Source organism: Lissotriton helveticus, chromosome 7 (assembly GCF_964261635.1).
Source record: "Lissotriton helveticus chromosome 7, aLisHel1.1, whole genome shotgun sequence".
Taxonomy (NCBI): domain Eukaryota; kingdom Metazoa; phylum Chordata; class Amphibia; order Caudata; family Salamandridae; genus Lissotriton; species Lissotriton helveticus.
In genome coordinates, this window is record NC_136068.1 from 1,358,610,791 (window position 1) to 1,358,628,192 (window position 17,402).

A 17,402-nucleotide genomic window follows, 5' to 3' on the forward strand; every position below is an offset into this window, starting at 1 on the left:
GAATCCAATCAGCTCACTGAAGATTGTCTAGTGTGACTTCCTGTAGCTGTGAACAAAGAAAGAAGACTTACACTGGCAAAGTGAAACTACTACTCTAATTTTTACACAGAGAATACAAGACATCCTAAATAATTATTTTAGATAGTTATTTTAAATAATTATTTTAGATAATTATTTTAGTTTATTATTATAACTTATTTTTTTAGTTAATGGTGGTAGTTTGTTGTTTAATTTTTAATTGCAGGTATGTCAGATCAAAGTATGGCTGCTCCACCTTCATTTTTACCTCTTCCTGGGGAATCAAGTATTCCTTGGAAAAGGTGGAAAAACATTTTTAGCACGTATTTGTTAGCAATTGGTGGTGATAAATAGGGGCCGTTAAGAAGACAAGCAATTTTGTTACACCATTTAGGGACAGAGAAAAGAAGGATATATGATGATCTTCCCGAGGTTTCTTTGGGAATTGGTAATGGCCAACCTGTAAATCTATACGACATGTCCTTGCAAATGCTTGAAAAACATTTTACACCTTAGCTTAGTGTGGTTTTTGAGAGACACAAATTATTTTGCCGAGTACAAGCACATGATGAGGATATAATGACTTATGTAGCGACACTGCGTGGTTTGGCAGTAACATGTGAGTTTCAAGGCTGAATGGAATCCTTAATTCGTGACCAAATTGAGAGATGTACTAGAGACAAAAAGATCAAAGAAATAGTTTTATCCTTGGATCCTACATTAGAAGAAGCTGTGCAGATTGCCAGGAGTTTGGAACACACTGGTGCTTGGATGAAGGAGATTGACATGGGAAAATTAAATATAAAGTCTGCAGAAAAAGAGGTTGTTGCCCTGGATGTGCAAGAAGTAGGACTGAAAAAAGTTACTAAAACTGAAGTTCTATACATTCCCAATTAAAAAAATGTACCTAATGTTATTGTGAAAAGAAAAATTACATGTTATAGGTGTGGTTGTCCTGGGCACATCGCTTCTAATTTTGCGTGTGGAGCTAGAAGTGTGACGTGTAGGTCGTAATGGAAGAAGGGTCATTTAGCTGAAATGTGTAGATTTAAAGTACAAAGTCCAAGTATTAAGACTGTTGAAAATTTGGGAGAAATAAGAAAGAATTAATGCTATCTGTGGATGAGCGTGGAATGTCTGATCACAAACATGAAATGATTATTAATGAGTACAAAGATATACAAATGGAAAGTATTGAGAAGCTCGAGACACCTCATTATGGAATCATCTTTGGGAATACTGAAGTCAAGGTATTGGTGGATTTAGGTAGTCTGTTCACATTAATGTCTAAAGATATTTATGAGAAGGAGTTAAAGGAGTTGAAGAAAGACATTAAAGACTTACAACATCCTGATATAAAAGCAGTAGGGTACGGCGGAAAGAGAATTAACATTGTAGGGATGGAATGGATGGATATATTTTTCAAGCATAATAGTGTTCATGATAGAGTGTATATAACAGAAGATGGTTCTAATCTTTTAGGATGGTGTCATCAAAAATGCTAAAGAACCAGTGATGGTTGTAGAGTCTGTGCAAGAATGTAATTTGCCTGTTTTAGAAGATAATTCTGACTGGGGTAAGAAATTAATGGTGTCGTTTCTCCATGCTTTTCCTGATGAACTAGGTATGCTGAAGAAATGTACTCACCACATTATCCTTAAAAAAGTGCTAGTCCCGTAGTGCATAAGGTGAGGCCTATACTTTTACTAATGAGGGAACCGCTGCAAAAAGAGCTTGACAAATTACTGGAGTGTAAAATTATTGAGCCTATCGAGTCTTCAGAATGGCTTGCCCCAATTGTCGTCGCCCACCAGGAAGGAAACAAGAATCGTCTATGTATAGACTTGAGAGATTTAAACAAAAAAATATGGGTGGACCGCCAACTACTCCCTAATATAGCAGAGATGTTGAGTGTGATAGGTGGTGGGAAGATTTTTTACGTTTTAGACATGTCTGCTGCCTATCATCAGGTGAATCTGCATCTGGAATTGCGACCCTTGACTTCCTTTGTCACACCGCTGGGGGCTTTCCGCTACCGTTGCATGACGTTTGGGTTAGCTTCTGCCTCCGCGATGTTTCAAAGAATTATGCAAGATATATTTCAGGGGATGTGAGGAGTTTTGTGTTTCTAGGATGACATAATGAGTTGATGTTTGAATTCTTGAAAAGAATAGCTGTACATGGTTTAATCATAAAAAAGGAGAAATGTCAACTGAGAAAAGAACAAGTAAATTATCTGGGTTATGAGATTTCAGCCAATGGGATCAGACCAAAAAAAAGTATTGTGAGGGCAACTGTTGATGCTCCTCAGCCAACCGATAAGGAATTGTTAAAATCATTTCTTGGTCTTGCCGAGTATTGTTCAAAATTTGTATACAATTTTTCTGACACTATGGAGCCTATGAGAGCATTGTTAAAAAAAGGTGCATTATTTGAGTGCAATTCGACATGTGAATCAGCATTTAAAAACATCAAAGCGTCCCTAGTTAGTGCACCCACCTTGGCTCACTTCGATGTGCAAAAGAAAACTATGTTAACAACCGATGCAAAAAATGTTGGGTTGGACGCTGTGTTGACCCAGAGGATGGATGATGGAGAACGAGTGATTGGATTTGCCTCGCGTGGCTTGCAGGGTGCAAAGATCCTACTCTGCTATTGAAAAATAAGCTTTAGGTTGTTGTTGGGTGATGAATCATTTTAGATTCTATTTATGGGATTGCCTTTCGTTATCAGGACGGAACACAAGCCTTTAGTGCACATTTTTAAAGGTGCAAAGGGTCTTGAAGGGAACGTAACTCCCCGAATTTCTCGATGGTTGTTATCAGTAATGGACTATAATTTTTCAATTGATTTTGTTAGAGGGGAAAGGAATGTCATAGCCAATTGCTTTTCGCGTAAGCCGGTTGAGAAAGAGGATGAAGATTTTTCTTTTGTGATTGAGGTGGAATCGTTGTCTACTGTTTGTGATGTAGAATTGGCTCTAGGGCAAGAAGAGTGGAGAGAAGCTTTGAATACAGATGAAGAGTACATAGAGCTTAGAGACGCTATACGTGATGGGAAGAAGAATGTGATGACCTTAAATGAGAAATTGTAAAAATTAAATAAAAGTGAAAGATCAGTTGAGTATTCAAGCGAATAAGGTTTTGAGATGCAACCGTGTTGCTGCACCTAGAATGTTTAGAGGAAGATTAATCAAGCTAGTACACGAAGGACATTTGGGGAGAAGCATGTGCAAAAGAAGACTGAGGCAACATTTTTGGTGGCCCGAGATGGATAGAGAAATGGAAGAGATTGTGAAAGATTATCAGGCATGTAGTAATAGCGACAAGTGTAGAGTGATCCGTCAACCTCCTTTAGGGTGTATGTGGGTTCCTGATTGACCCTGGGAGAAGTTGGCGACAGATTTTTTGGGTCCAATTGATAGATTAGGTGTAAAGAATAGATTTTTTTATTGTTTTAGTGGATTACCACAGCAAATGGTTTGTAGTTAAGTCTGTGGAACATATTACTTCTGAGAATGTGATAGAATTTTTGAGAAATGTGTTCTTGGAAGAGGGGATACCTAAGAGTTTGGTTACGGACAATAGAGTAGTTTCTACTGCCATGACAACGTTTCATACAGGATTAGGTATTAAGCATGATAGAGTGGCGCTATTTAGACCACAGGCTAATGGATTAGTTGAGAGGGTTAATCATATCATCATGGACAACATCCAATTTCTTTGGCTAATGGATTGATGTGGAAGGAGGAATTAGTTAAAATGATGTGAGCTCATAGAGTGACTCCTCACTCTGTTACGGGTGTGTCCCCTTTTGTGGCTTTGAAAGGAAGAGAACCTGCAACTGAAGAATCTCCTGTGTGGTTCCAAAAGAAAGATACGTTTGGATGGATCGGGAATGAATTGCAGCAAGAGTTAAAGAATCTCATGAATGAAATAAGGATGATTGGGACAGAAGGAAAGGGGTGATGGATGTTGGAATAGTTTATGGTGATTGGGTGGTCACTAGAAAAATGGGATTTGTGAAAAAGAGAGAGAGCAACATTTCTATACCGTCTTCAGCCCGGCTTGCTTGAATCCAGTGGCAAAGTGAGCAAGGGACTCACGTCTGAGGATACCCTGCCACACTTATGGCGGCAGCCCCTTTTGTACCACTTTGTTCGCCATAAGTTGGCAGGGTATGCTCAGACGTGAGTCCCTTGCTCACTTTGCCACTGGATTCAAGCAAGCCGGGCTGAAGACGGCTGAAATGCCAGAAACCGGTCCTCGGAAGCTTGTTTCCGGTCCAGGGAAGGCATGGCTTGGCAGTTCGGGCTGGACTGTTTCTATGAGGCACAGGGTCAGACTGATTTGCATATGGCCATGTCTGAACTGGGATGGCAGAGTGGGCTAAATAACGGTGATGGATTCAACCCAGATCTGTTGACTGGGTGTGAGTGTTTGATTGGTTCAGATGCTCCGTCCATCACCACCCCCTTTTGTACCACAAAGAAATAAAATACGTCATGCTCATCCCGGCGAAACTCCGTATTGAAATAAGGGAGGCATGGGAGTGGCTGGAGGGCTGGCGCCGGGTGGAGAAACCTAATAAAGACCGAAACGGAGGACCCGGCCTAGTAGACCAGACAACAATGCTAGGCAATGGAACAAAACCAACCGAGGAGAGACTGACTCCACTTCATGTAGCTGAGAAAATGGTGATGGGAGAACTGAAATAGATAAACATAGCCAACTCAAAGCACATGAAGGGGTATTCTTCGCCACAACACAGTAGACATTTGTGACTTGGTCCTAACAAGCATGGGGTAAGACCGCCTATATGACACTGTGTGGCAATTGACATGAGATGGGGAAGGGATCTCTCTCCCCAATATCCAGTATACCGTGGAATCATCCTTAAATTACGGCGGAGGAGCATAGCTGCAAACCAAGTTCCTCTCGCATAGAATGGGGGCGACAGGCACTCTGCCTTGTTGGGGAGTGGGTAGTTTGAAACCACTGGCAGAGGGGCAGAGAGGGGGAGGTTGGGGGGAAAGTAGAGTAGTAGGGGGTGTTTCATTCATTAGTTCTCAAAACAAAAAGTGTTGAGTATCAGATTCAATTAGCTCAGTTTGTAATTCAATGGTAGGAATTATAAACAAGAGGTTCATAAAGCAGTATATACCCAGATGCAGCTTCGGATCTATACATTTGACAACGGTGATGGGGAGGTAGTGGATGCACTCTCGATATAACTACAGGTCCTCGTATATTTCTTCCACATAGCCTCTAATGGAAAGTACAAAAGAAACATCACTATCCATCTTAACATGGAATGTCAATGGGCTGGGGGACAAAATAAAGAGAGAAGTGGTGCTCCAGTATCTTAAGAGACAGGCTCCAGATTTGGTGTTGGTGCAAGAAACACTTGTTGGGGAATAAATGCATGGCCCTAAACCGATGGGGATATAAGCTCCTGGTAAACGCAGGATTTACATCAGGTTCGAGGGGCATCGGTATCCTGGTTCAATGGAACCGTGCACTCAGCCAAGTCTGCACATGGGCAAATCCCCAAGGGCGGTTCGCAGTTTTGGAAGCCAGTTGGGAGGAAAAGCAGATTAATGTGCTCTCAGTGTATTTTCCCCCGGCGCTGGGCAGAGAGGCGCTTAGCAACTTGGGAAAAGTCCTGCTTAGTTTCCCAGTCGGTACCCTAATTATGGGAGGGGATTTCAATGTGACATTGGATGACCGAAGAGATAGACATCCACAGCGACCCCTAGTGCGCCCCAACACCTAGATGGAAGAATTCACAAGGTCCCTGGCATTGACAGACGTGTGGCGAGCTTTACAACCCAATATGACATTTTACACTCACTACTCCAATGCACATAAGAGTATGTCCCGAATAGATTATTTCCTTACACATACAGCAGATGTTGGACGGTTTCAAACACCCACGGTGTATGCCCAGAGGCATTTCAGACCAATCCCCAGTGTGGATTGAGTTAACTTATTATAGCAAACAATAGAGGAATACCATTGTCCTTAATCCCTTGTTACCTAAAGTTCCTGATATAAGGGAGACCCTGGTCACGAAACAGACCACTACTTTACTGAAAATGTTGGTTCATTGAACTCAGCACAGGTGGTGTGGGAGGCATATAAGGTGGTATTGAAAGGCCAAGCCTTAACGTTAAAAGTGGGGTACATCAGCAAGCAAAATCAACAGCTGACACAATTAGAAGGTGAACTTCAGCAATTGGAAGTGCTGCATGCCTCCTCACCCAGTGAGGCCACCACACACCAACTAAATATCAAGCAGCTAGAATATAAAACGTTGGCGAAGGAGAAAACTCAGGCTCGACTGTTGCAAACTCAAGATAAAGTATATGAGCTAGGAGACAGAGCTGGGAAAATGCTAGCGTGGTTAGAGAAGATTGAACGGGGGAGCTAAAGGTCCCCGGACTGTCCCTCAAAGGAGTGAGCAGATATAATATCCACCGGACATTGCGGAGGCATTTGCAGACCATCTGGAGGCGGCTTATACCTCCTCAACTACACATACGGCTGAAGATTCTCAGCAATTGTTAGCAGATATACACCTCCCGACTCTATCGGAGGATGATAGAAATACACTAGAAACAGACCCTTACAGACGAGGAGATCTGCAAAGCAATATTTAGTATCCAATCTGGGAGGGCGATGGGCCCTAACGGAGTCCTTATAGAATTCCCTAAATCCATGGCCCCACGGGTCGCACTCCACCTCGAAAATATGTACAATGAAAGCTTTGAGAAAGGAATCCTGCCAGATGACCAACGTTTGGCTTCTGTTGTAGTTATCCGGAAGCCAGGAAAACCCGCTGATAGTAGTGGTTCTTATCGACCAATCTCTTTAATTACCGTTGAGGCTAAAGTATTGGCAAAGCTCCTGGCCTCTCGTTTAGTGGCAATGCTCCCATCCTTGGTTCATACTGATCAGTAAGGCTTTATGCCGGGACGGAACACAGCGCTAAATATCCGCTATATTCACAATTTCCTGGGGCGTCAACCATTCATAGATGAAGATGCAGTGGTGCTCGTCCTCGATTCTGCCATGGCATGTGACTCCATCGAATGTCCTTATCTTTTCGAAGTGCTGAGACGCCTGGAGTTCGGACCACGATTACTGTGGTGATCAGGCTGCTATACACAGAGCTGCGGGGTCAAGTTAAAGTTAAAAGCCGCATCTCCTGTATTTTTCCACTGGGTAGGGGCACTAGACAGGGCTGCCCGCTATCCCCCTTGCTTTTCGCTTTGATGCTGGAGCTGCTGGCGTCGTGGGTGCGAGGAGATTGTCGCACTCAGGGGGCTGAAATGGGAGGCAGGAACGGAAGCTAGGATATCACTGTATCTTTATATAGCTAGCATCCCCCTACACTTCAATACATAGACTTCTGAATATTTTCACAAATGTTGGCAAATAAGCTGGATATGCTATTAACTGGGCTAAATCTGTGCTGTTTGTTCTTCAGGGACCAACTCCCAGGCTTCCACCGGGATGTGAGATTGAGATAGCTTGTGAAGGATTTCGCTATCTTGGAGTCTTTTTTACTCCTGACCCTCAACTTTTCTAGGAGAAAACCTAGCTGTCCCCTTAGACTAGCTCCTCAATGATGTCAAACACTGGAGAACAATACCTCTCTCACTGTTAGGACGAGCCGCCCTGTTTAAGATGCTTGCTTTCCCTAGGTTCTCGTATATCCTCCAGAACTGCACCTACACAATACCCAACTCATATTTCAAGAGTATCGAAAGCAAGGTCTGCTCGATATTATGGAGCAGAGGTGCGCCTCGTGTAGCATTATCCAAGCTGACCAAAGGGTGGTACGACGGAGGGATTGCACTTCCGTACATACAACTCTACTACTGGGCCTCAAATCACTGGTCGTACCGTTCCCCGACAGACCCAGCATACATGCTTGACAGATACCAGGTGGGAAGGGAGAGATACCTGGAAGTCTTATACACAAAACCCCGGAAAGGGAGATATGTGGGACCTTTGGCCCAGACAGTGGAAATATGACATCAGGCCACAAAACATCTAGGCTGGACTGGAGTGTTGACCCAGGCCACACCCCTGTGAGCCTCTAAAAAACTAGGGCTCCTGTGTTATCCCTCAGGATTTGATAAGTGGGACACAATCGGGATCTCCACCGGTGGCCAGTTAGTAAAAAAGGGTAAACTCCTTACACTTAGTGACCTACAGAAAGAATATGAGCTGACTCAGGGAGAATTCTTTCGCTACATGCAGATCCATCACCCACTCAAAGCAGCACTCCCAATATGAGTAAATTACCAGAGTCCGCCTTCCTTGGAAGACCGGCTACTATCCGAGCCCATCCCAGCCAAAGCCACTTCACTAACATATTGTAAACTATGTAACAACCTGGCAGATCCTTTTCGGACTCTCGAGAGCGGTGGCAAGCTGATATCGGACATATGGATTGTAGTGTAGTTCCTATATTCCCAATAGGCTCTCCGCATTGGAATAATATATCCTATAGATTTGACGTAGGACTTATGTCGACTAAGTCTCTATCGAATATATTTGACTTAATTGTGAGTACCAGCTAGCTCAGAGGTCACTAGAAACTTTCATGAATACACAAGAAGGGATTAGTTTCTGACACCCGCATAAACATGACAACTTTGTTTCCCCAAGAATAAAACTGATCTTCAGAGTCGTGGAAATAATAGATAGATATTTTACTCAGTTAATCGTGCATGCTTCATTTCATCAGAGGTGCAGAGAAATAGAGAGATGGGCGCTTTCAATAAAAGGGTTTATTGAACAGTCTTCTTTCTCAAGCAAGTAAAGTGAACTACTACAATCGTAATACTGGTAGCAAAGTATAATGCGTACAGTAAGAAGAGTATTATAAAATAATACTGTAAAAGCATTGTATAGTTTCTAAACTATAGATAAATACATACATAAATAACAAAGGCTAAAAGTATTCAACTGGTGCTTCTAAAATATGCCTACCCCAATGTACCTAACCTAAGTCTAGTACGTGGGAAGAAGTAAGTGAGGTGTAGCATAGGTTTAGTTTTCTTTGCCAAGAATCTAACCAAGATTTCTCTTAGGGTCTAATCAGCTCCGTACCTTGGTTTTAGAATGAAGGAGGTCTGGTATCTCGGTCTCGGGACTCGATTTCCCAACACCCCGTGAGGGGAGCTTGGAAACACGGGAGCTGGAATCTCGGTGAGAGAAAGGACAGCTTCTCGATCGGTGCGTCAGCTGGAGGGTCGGCTTCCTTCGGCACTTGCTGTAGCGAGCTGCGTCGGGCAAGTAGATAGTTGAGCTGCTCCGAACCACCGTGTGTTTGCTAGGGCAAGTGTAGGCATATTTATACCTTGAAGGTGCTAGTTTGACGTAAAGATTGACATAATAACGTCATCAAAGAACCCCAAGGGAATGATAGTTCTTTGAAAACTCCATGATTTCTAGGACAAATCAATATTCAAGCAAGGGGATGTCCCTGACTGCTGAAGCCGAGTTTTCCAAGAAATCGTTGTGGCTTTTTGGAACAAGTGGAAGTAGCCATGCCTGTATTTGGACCGGATGGGTTATGTTTAAATATGGGTATGATTTCTATGCCTATGTAAGTGTAATGTGAATTATACCTATATAAGGACCTGAATTGGTAAAGTTTGCTTGGATCCTAAAATGCTACACAACACCCATTCCACTTTATTATGTTCGATATTACTAAATTCTAAGCATTTTAAACATATCTAAAGCATGATGTGTAAAAATCCCTCCCAAAATACATAGAATGCATTTGAAATGGCTGTACAGGAAAGATGCGCATTTATGCTGTATGCATTTTATAAAGCGATATTTTCATTCAAAGCATGTAGTGTGACATTGAAAAATGCTTTTCAGAATGAGTCATGAAATAACATTTATGAAATGGCTCTTAAATACAGAAGAAAGGTTGAGACCATTCCATGACAGAAAATATAAACTGTTTAGGTTGTGGACGAGGTCAAATATTGTCTCTTGGAAGAGTTTCAAAGAATTCTTGCTCTCTAAGAATAGTTCTACTTTAAGCAGATTACTTTGTGCCAAAAATTACATTTTAGAAAAAGTCAAATCGCAGAAAAATAGAATTCTAAAGTTGGAAGTTTTGTTTCGAAAAGTAAAGGTCGAATCAAAGTCCCATAGAACGCTGTGTGCTAACTTCAAAAGTCATTCTCGTTGTTTGGAGAAAACATCAAATCCTCTAAGCTGGTAAAGAATTCGTCTACCACAGTAGGTGAAAGTTGGACCACTTCATTAAGTAAACCGTTAGCACAAAAATGTGAAGCATCGCCGTCAGCGTTAGCCGCATTAGCAATGTTCGTCGGAGATGGAGATGGTACCTGTGTGCCTTTTGTACTGCAAAGGTTTTGCAAAAAGAGTTTAAATGTCTGCAGTCCAAAAGTAGATGATATGTATTGTCTGGTTTGGAAACAGGAAACAAAGGATTGTTCATTGACGAGGTGCATGTTTCAATCACCCCTTGATATTCAAGTTGATCTAATATCTCCCTGACTTGTTTTTTAGCTTCTACCTTAACTGGATACTGCCTCTGTGCAGTTGGTTGTGATTTTAACTGGATTTTGTGGTGAGGTGAATCCTCATCCCATCCTACATGATTTTTATATAATGCTGGAGCCTGGGCTACAGCCCATTTTCAGGCATAGGTGTATTTTAAGTGAATTGGAATATGATTGGAGAAGGCTGGCATAATGATGTCTTTGCCATGTGAGCACTCCCTGACACATTTTGGTGGCCAATCTTTTTCAGCTAGAAGAATGTCATAATCCTTAGAGAGCTTCTCCCAAAAGAATGCTCTTATTTTCCTAGTTATGTCCCCCTCCATCCGGAGCGTTACTTCATATAACTTATGGGGTACACTAACCCTGGTGTCGGCAGTTTCAACTTGAATGTACTCATTCAAGTCCACTGTCTCCAGATGATCCTGTAAAATCTTGCGAGCTATGGTGACTTCTGCTGCACTGTCCAGCATTGTCTGGGCCCACTCCCCGTTCTTGAGTTGTGTCCTCAAGAACCTCGGCATGTCTGATTTTTAGACCTGCTACCTTCTTTTTGGTGAATTGGGTTTTCTTATTTTTTGGAACGTGTTGATCGTCTTTGGACTTCACGCGTTCTTCCTTGTGTTCTAACCGTCCTCTTCTTTCCGATTTCTGTGAGGAAGTCTGAAAGGTACGAGAGGAACGTGTATCAGTATCTTGATATCTATCAGGTTTTCTCAAATTATCCCTGTTCCTGAGGTTATTAAGCATGGGCGTAAAATCCGTTCCGCTCGCGGATTTTGCGGATTTTCGGCAAATTCGCAATCCGCGAACTCTCGCGAACTTGCAGAAAATTCGTAAAATCCGTGCGAAGCGGATTTTTTGCTTGGTCGCACTTGCCAACTAGAATACTATACAATTTCGCGGGAGTAAACACTTGCGAACACGTAGATGCGGCGGGCAGCGACAATCTCGCAATTGCGAGATTGCACAATTTGCAATTTCGCACAAGAAATCCACCAGCAGGCAGCATAAACCTTGAAAATTATGATTTTTATCAGAATAACTCCTCAGGTTCACATTTGCTTGCACTTTTTCTTTGCAAGGAGTCCATTTTGGGGGGGGGGAAGGAAGTGCCCCACAGTCTCCAACTTCCTGTTCCTGTCCAGCAGGCTCCTCCCAGTGCTTTCTTCATGTGCTGGTCACTTTGATTTGGATCTTGACCTGGGAGGATTACTTTTTTGTGGATGCTGCTGGATATTTGGATTTTTGCAAAACTGAAAGCACTCAGCAGGTGCAAAAGTTCAATATTATCATTAGTAACCATTCCCTGTAGTGCTTCCTGAGGAGCCCCTTCAGAGTTAATTTGCCTACTTGCAACTATTCTATGACCCTGCTCTGACCCTCACAGCAGGCTCAGAGAATAGCTACAAGTATACAACAAAGGTCCTGTTAAAAAAATTACACTGCAACAGAAAGCAATTACAGACAAAACTGAAAGCACTCAGCAGGTGCAAAAGTTCAATCTTATCATTAGTAACCATTCCCTGTAGGGCCCCTTCAGAGTTCAGTTGCTTACTTGCAACTATTCTATGACCCTGCTCTGACCCTCACAGCAGGCTCAGAGAATAGCTACAAGTAGGCCACAAAGGTCCTGTAAAAAAAAGTTGCACTGCAACAGAAAGCAAATTACAGATAAGGAAGCAGGTGCCAGCCAGACAGGAAGTTTAAACTCAGTGACACATTAATCAACCCCAAATTAATTCATGTCAGTTGAAGCAGGGCAGGTGTGCTTGCTTTTTTCACCCCCATAATCTACAGTGATAAACCAACCAGAGGGTGGCAGTGATGTACCAGAGGGTGGCATGGGTGTACCAGAGGGTGGCAGTGGTGAAACAGAGGGTGCTGTGAACCTGTGATGATGAACCAGACGTAGAAACAACATAGTCGCGGCCGTTGCGAGCCGACAAGTAAGTTCGCAATTGCGAACTGGTACACAACCCTCGCGAACTGGCAGAAACCCTTGCGAACACAACAACAACAAAAATCCGCAAATTCGCGGATTGCGAATCTGTAAATACGCAAGTTCACGGATTGCCAATTCGCAAAATCCGCCCATGCCTAGAGGTTATACCTCTTTTCAGAGGGCTCCCTTTGAGGAGACCTTCCTCTGGACTGAGAACGCTTCTCATTAGAAGTTTGTTTAGTATTTTCCCACTTCTTTTTAGGAGTAGTGAGAGTGTTTTTAATAAAGACCTTTTCAGGACTCTCTGTTATTTGGGGTTTTACTGGCTTCCCACCCAAACTATCTCTGCCTAGTTCTTTATAGGATTTTTCAATTATTCTGGCCAGTTCATATGGTTGCTCAGTTATATCAATTTCTCTTATTTTTTGGCAGATTGCCACGGATGCTGCCTTACCTTTAATATTAGCTAATATTATAGCTGCGACCTGTTTGAAATCTTTCAGTCATTTCATACCCAGATTCAAAGCAGGCTCTGCCCCGTATTCATTTTGAATCTGTTTCAGGACATCTGGTGGTATTACCGCCATAGATGGAACACCATGTGTATTTGTGTAGATTGCAGCAAAGACTGTACCCCAAGTGTTGCAGTCCTCCAGGTGTGGTGTGATCCCCATTGGTAAACAGATTGTTAAAATTCTGTGTTTCTCATGAGGGGTAGTATCTGGAAATACTGCCTCGATTTGAGTAATTTTTTGAGCTATCCAGAATGGAATGTGTTCCCTTTTTGCGGTTAATTTACCAATTACTGATTGTATTGTCTGTGGGGTAATTTTATTTGTGTTTCCCTGGTGAGGGGTCTGTTGTGGAATCCTTATAGGAGGTTGGACTGTTAGAGTCCGCATGACATATTGTAGCAATTGTCTATGTATTTTTATTAATTGTTTTAGTTGAACTAATTGCTCTTCACTTGACATTTCTTCAATGTCAGGATGTGGTGTATAGCTGGCTAGTACCGGCCATGTTGCTCCTGGTCTACCTAGTGGACCAGGCCTGGTAATGTGATTTTGATGTTGTAGGGTGCCTTTAAACTAGAGCTGATGCTCTTGGTAAGTTAGTGGAATTTCAATGTCCTCGAAAGGAACGTATTCCGTTGGATTATCCTCTACTTTGTATAAGTGAAACACATGCGATACTGCATTTGCTTCAGGGAAGATTATCCATGAATGGAATACCTCTATCTGCCGATATTCGTGTGCCTCTATGACAAAAATTACCCTACCACCCCAAGGTGGTAGGCCATTTGTTTTAAGCTTTATAGTGATGGTTTTCCTTAAGTTTTCCGGGATGATTTTAGCATCCGGGTCGGTTTCTTGGAAACATGTAACGTCTAAACCTGGTTGGTTTGCAGTTACTGCAGCTCCACCGGTTGCGTTATTGTCGCCGTTATTCGACATTGTTTAATGAAAGTTTGCCGAGCAAGTTTCAAGGTAACAAAGATAAGGTGCACAATATTTTGGAACACTGTATCCTTCAACAGTGAATCAAACCAAAAACTAATACATAGGATTTTCGTCCCACTCAGTAATGGTGGGATATTGGAGTATTTTATGGGAAAAAAGGATTTCTGTGAAAAGCACAACTGAGTTACTCTAGTATCTAGCGTTAAATTAGTGCCTTACCAAACGTTGGGCGCCATGTAGTGTAGTTCCAATATTCCCAATAGGCTCTGCGCATTGGAATAATATATCCTACAGATTTGACGTAGGACTTATGTCGACTAGGTCTCTATCGAATGTATTAGACTTAAGTGTGAGTGCTAGCTAGCTCAGAGGTCGCTAGAAACTTTCTTGAATACACAAGAAAGGATTAGTTTCTGACAACCGCATAAACATGACAACTTTGTTTCCCCAAGAATAAAACTGATCTTCAGAGTCGTGGAATCAATAGATAGATATTTTACTCAGTCAATTGTACATGCTACGTTTCATCAGAGGTGCAGAGAAATAGAGAGACGGGCATTTTCAATAAAAGGGTTTATTGAACAGTCTTCTTTCTCAAGCAAGTAAAGTGAACTGCTACAATTGTAATACTGGCAGCAAAGTATAATGCATACAGTAAGAAGTGTATTATAAAATAATACTGTAAAATCATTGTATGGTTTCTAAACCATAGATAAATACATACATAAATAGCAAAGGCTAAAAGTACTCAACTGATGCTTCTAAAATACGCCTACCCCAATGTACCTAACCTAAGTCTAGTACGTGGGAAGAAGTAAGTGATGTGTAGCATAGGTTTAGTTTTCTTTGCCAAGAATCTAACCACGATTTCTCTTAGGGTCTCATCAGCTCCGTCTCCGTACCTTGGTTTTAGAATGAAGGAGGTCTGGAATCTCTGTCTTGGGACTCGATTTCCCAACACCCCGCGAGGGGAGCTTGGAAACACTGGAGCTGGATTCTCGGCGAGAGAAAGGATAGCTTCTAGATCAGTGCGTCAGCTGGAGGGTCGGTTCTTTCGACACTTGCTATAGCGAGCTGCGTCGGGCAAGTAGATAGTCGAGCTGCTCCGAACCATCGTGTGTTTGCTAGGGCAAGTGTAGGCATACTTATACCTTGAAGGTGCCTAGTTTGACGTAAAGTCGAACATAATAACGTCATCAAAGAACCCCAAGGGAATGGTAGTTATTTGTAAACTCCATGATTTCTAGGACAAATCAATATTCAAGCAAGGGGATGTCCCTGACTGCTGAAGCCGAGTTTTCCAAGAAATCTTTGTGGCTTTTTGGAACAAGTGGAAATAGCCATGCCTGTATTTGGACTGGATGGGTTGTGTCTACATATGGGTATGATTTCTATGCCTATATAAGGGTAATGTGAATTATACCTATATAAGGGCATGAATCGGTAAATTAAGCTTGGATCCTAAAATGCTACACAACAGGATGATGAGAACTGGCAAACGGCACTGATGTGCCCCAGGGAAGCAGCTATAACTCTTCGCTTCTGGCTGATACAATGAAAAATCTTACATAGAACATATCTCACTGGGTCACCTTATCGAAAAAGGGAACTAAGCAAGATACACTATGTCTGCGCGGGTGTCAGCAAGAGGCAACCTTCTATCATATAATTTAGTAATGCCAGCACATACGGCACATATGGGACCGAGCTACGCTACAAATGCAAGAGGCAATAGGAAAACAGATAGTGCTGACACCACAGTTAGGGCTTCTTAATATTTGGGATGCCACTGACCTAACAGAAATGGAGCAACAACTACCCACTCTGGGATATACCTTAGTAAAGAGAGCAATCGCCCTGAAATGGGGGCAGTAGAAAGACCTACAACCAAGACTTGGGAAACTGAATTTGACAAATGTATGGTCTCAGAGAAAAATGTCTTTAAAGCTAGAGGATTCCCCAAGTCATGGAATAGGAAGTGGGGCGGCTGGAATGTACATAGAGGGTGCTTGTGTATGTCCCTAACCGTAGAGATGGATATGTCCAGAAATAATCGACACTCATCTGTAATCAATGTGTGATTTATCTTGCACTGTTATACTGTAATCTTCTCTTGAATGCTAAAACCAATAAAAAAATCTTTAAAAAAAAAAAGAATGTATTTCTTCCCAAACAAATGCTTTTTAGCAACATTAGGATATTGAAAGACTGGGCAAGAAAATATAACGTTCTAACCCATACCATGCAGTTTGCATGCAGCTTCTTGATGACAGTATATAGGTCACTGTGCATATCAGGATTGTAATTTATGAACTGCAAGTAACAAAAGGATCTCCGTGACAAAAGTAGTAACCCACTGAGCTGCATAAAATACGTTTCTGTGATTTGCCTCATACAGGGTCTTTGCAACTTCATGATTAGTCAAAACTGCCACTAGGCAAAACTCCAATCTCTCTCCAGCAGGAACTTTAATCACCACAGTTATCTTTACATTTTTATTGTTGCCTTAAAACTACTGGATGCAGCAGATGCTTTTAGACCCATAAGTTATTTCTAAACACAGTGCCTCTGAGGTCACTCAGCTGCCTTTTTGTGGGGAGAAGTTGGGAGTCTGGTTCTTCCCTCAGGGATGATTCCCACAATAAATGTGCCCTTTGAATGATTTGATCTCTTTACAGGGTGTGTAAGAAAGTAGGATCCACTTCTATGGTTACCCCTACTTTTTGCTTGATTTTTTGCTGTTTTTGACTAGTCTGACTGTAATCCTGCTAATCAGGACTCCAATCTATCTGCTTTCTCCCTAAATTGTTGTGTTCAGTACTTAGGTACATCCCAGATTGGATATTGGGGTACCCTTATAAGTCCCTAGTATATGGTACCACCGTACCCAGGGCATAGGTACCCCGGAGGTCTCCCATGGGCTGAAGCATTTATTATGCCACCCATGAAAGACCATTCAAAATGGAACTACAGGCCTGCCATTGCAGCCTGTGTAAGTTGGTGCTTAAACCACTTACTAAAGATATAGGTTTACTATTTCTTGGGTCAATACACTTAAAACTTTTAAGCCACCCCTAGAGCAGGCCTTTGTAATCCTGAAGCGGTACAAAAGGGGGTGGTGATGGACGGAGCATCTGAACCAATCAAACACTCACATCCAGTCAAAAGATCTGGGTTTAATCCATCACCGTCCTTTAGCCCACTCTGCCACCCCAGTTCAGACATGGCCATATGCAAATCAGTCTGACCCTGTGCCTCATGGGAACAGTCCAGCCCAAACTGCCAAGCCATGCCTTCCCTGGACCGGAAACAAGCTTCCGAGGACCGGTTTCTGGCATTACAGCCGTCTTCAACCCGGCTTGCTTGAATCCAGTGGCAAAGTGAGTAAGGGACTCACGTCTGAGCATACCCTGCC

At 42.4% G+C, this 17,402-nt stretch overlaps 1 pseudogene; it reads left to right on the forward strand.

The window, feature by feature from the left end:
- Positions 1–246: 246 nt before the first annotated feature.
- On the forward strand, positions 247–915 carry LOC144769484 (uncharacterized; annotated as a pseudogene).
- The last annotated feature ends 16,487 nt before the right edge of the window (positions 916–17,402 follow it).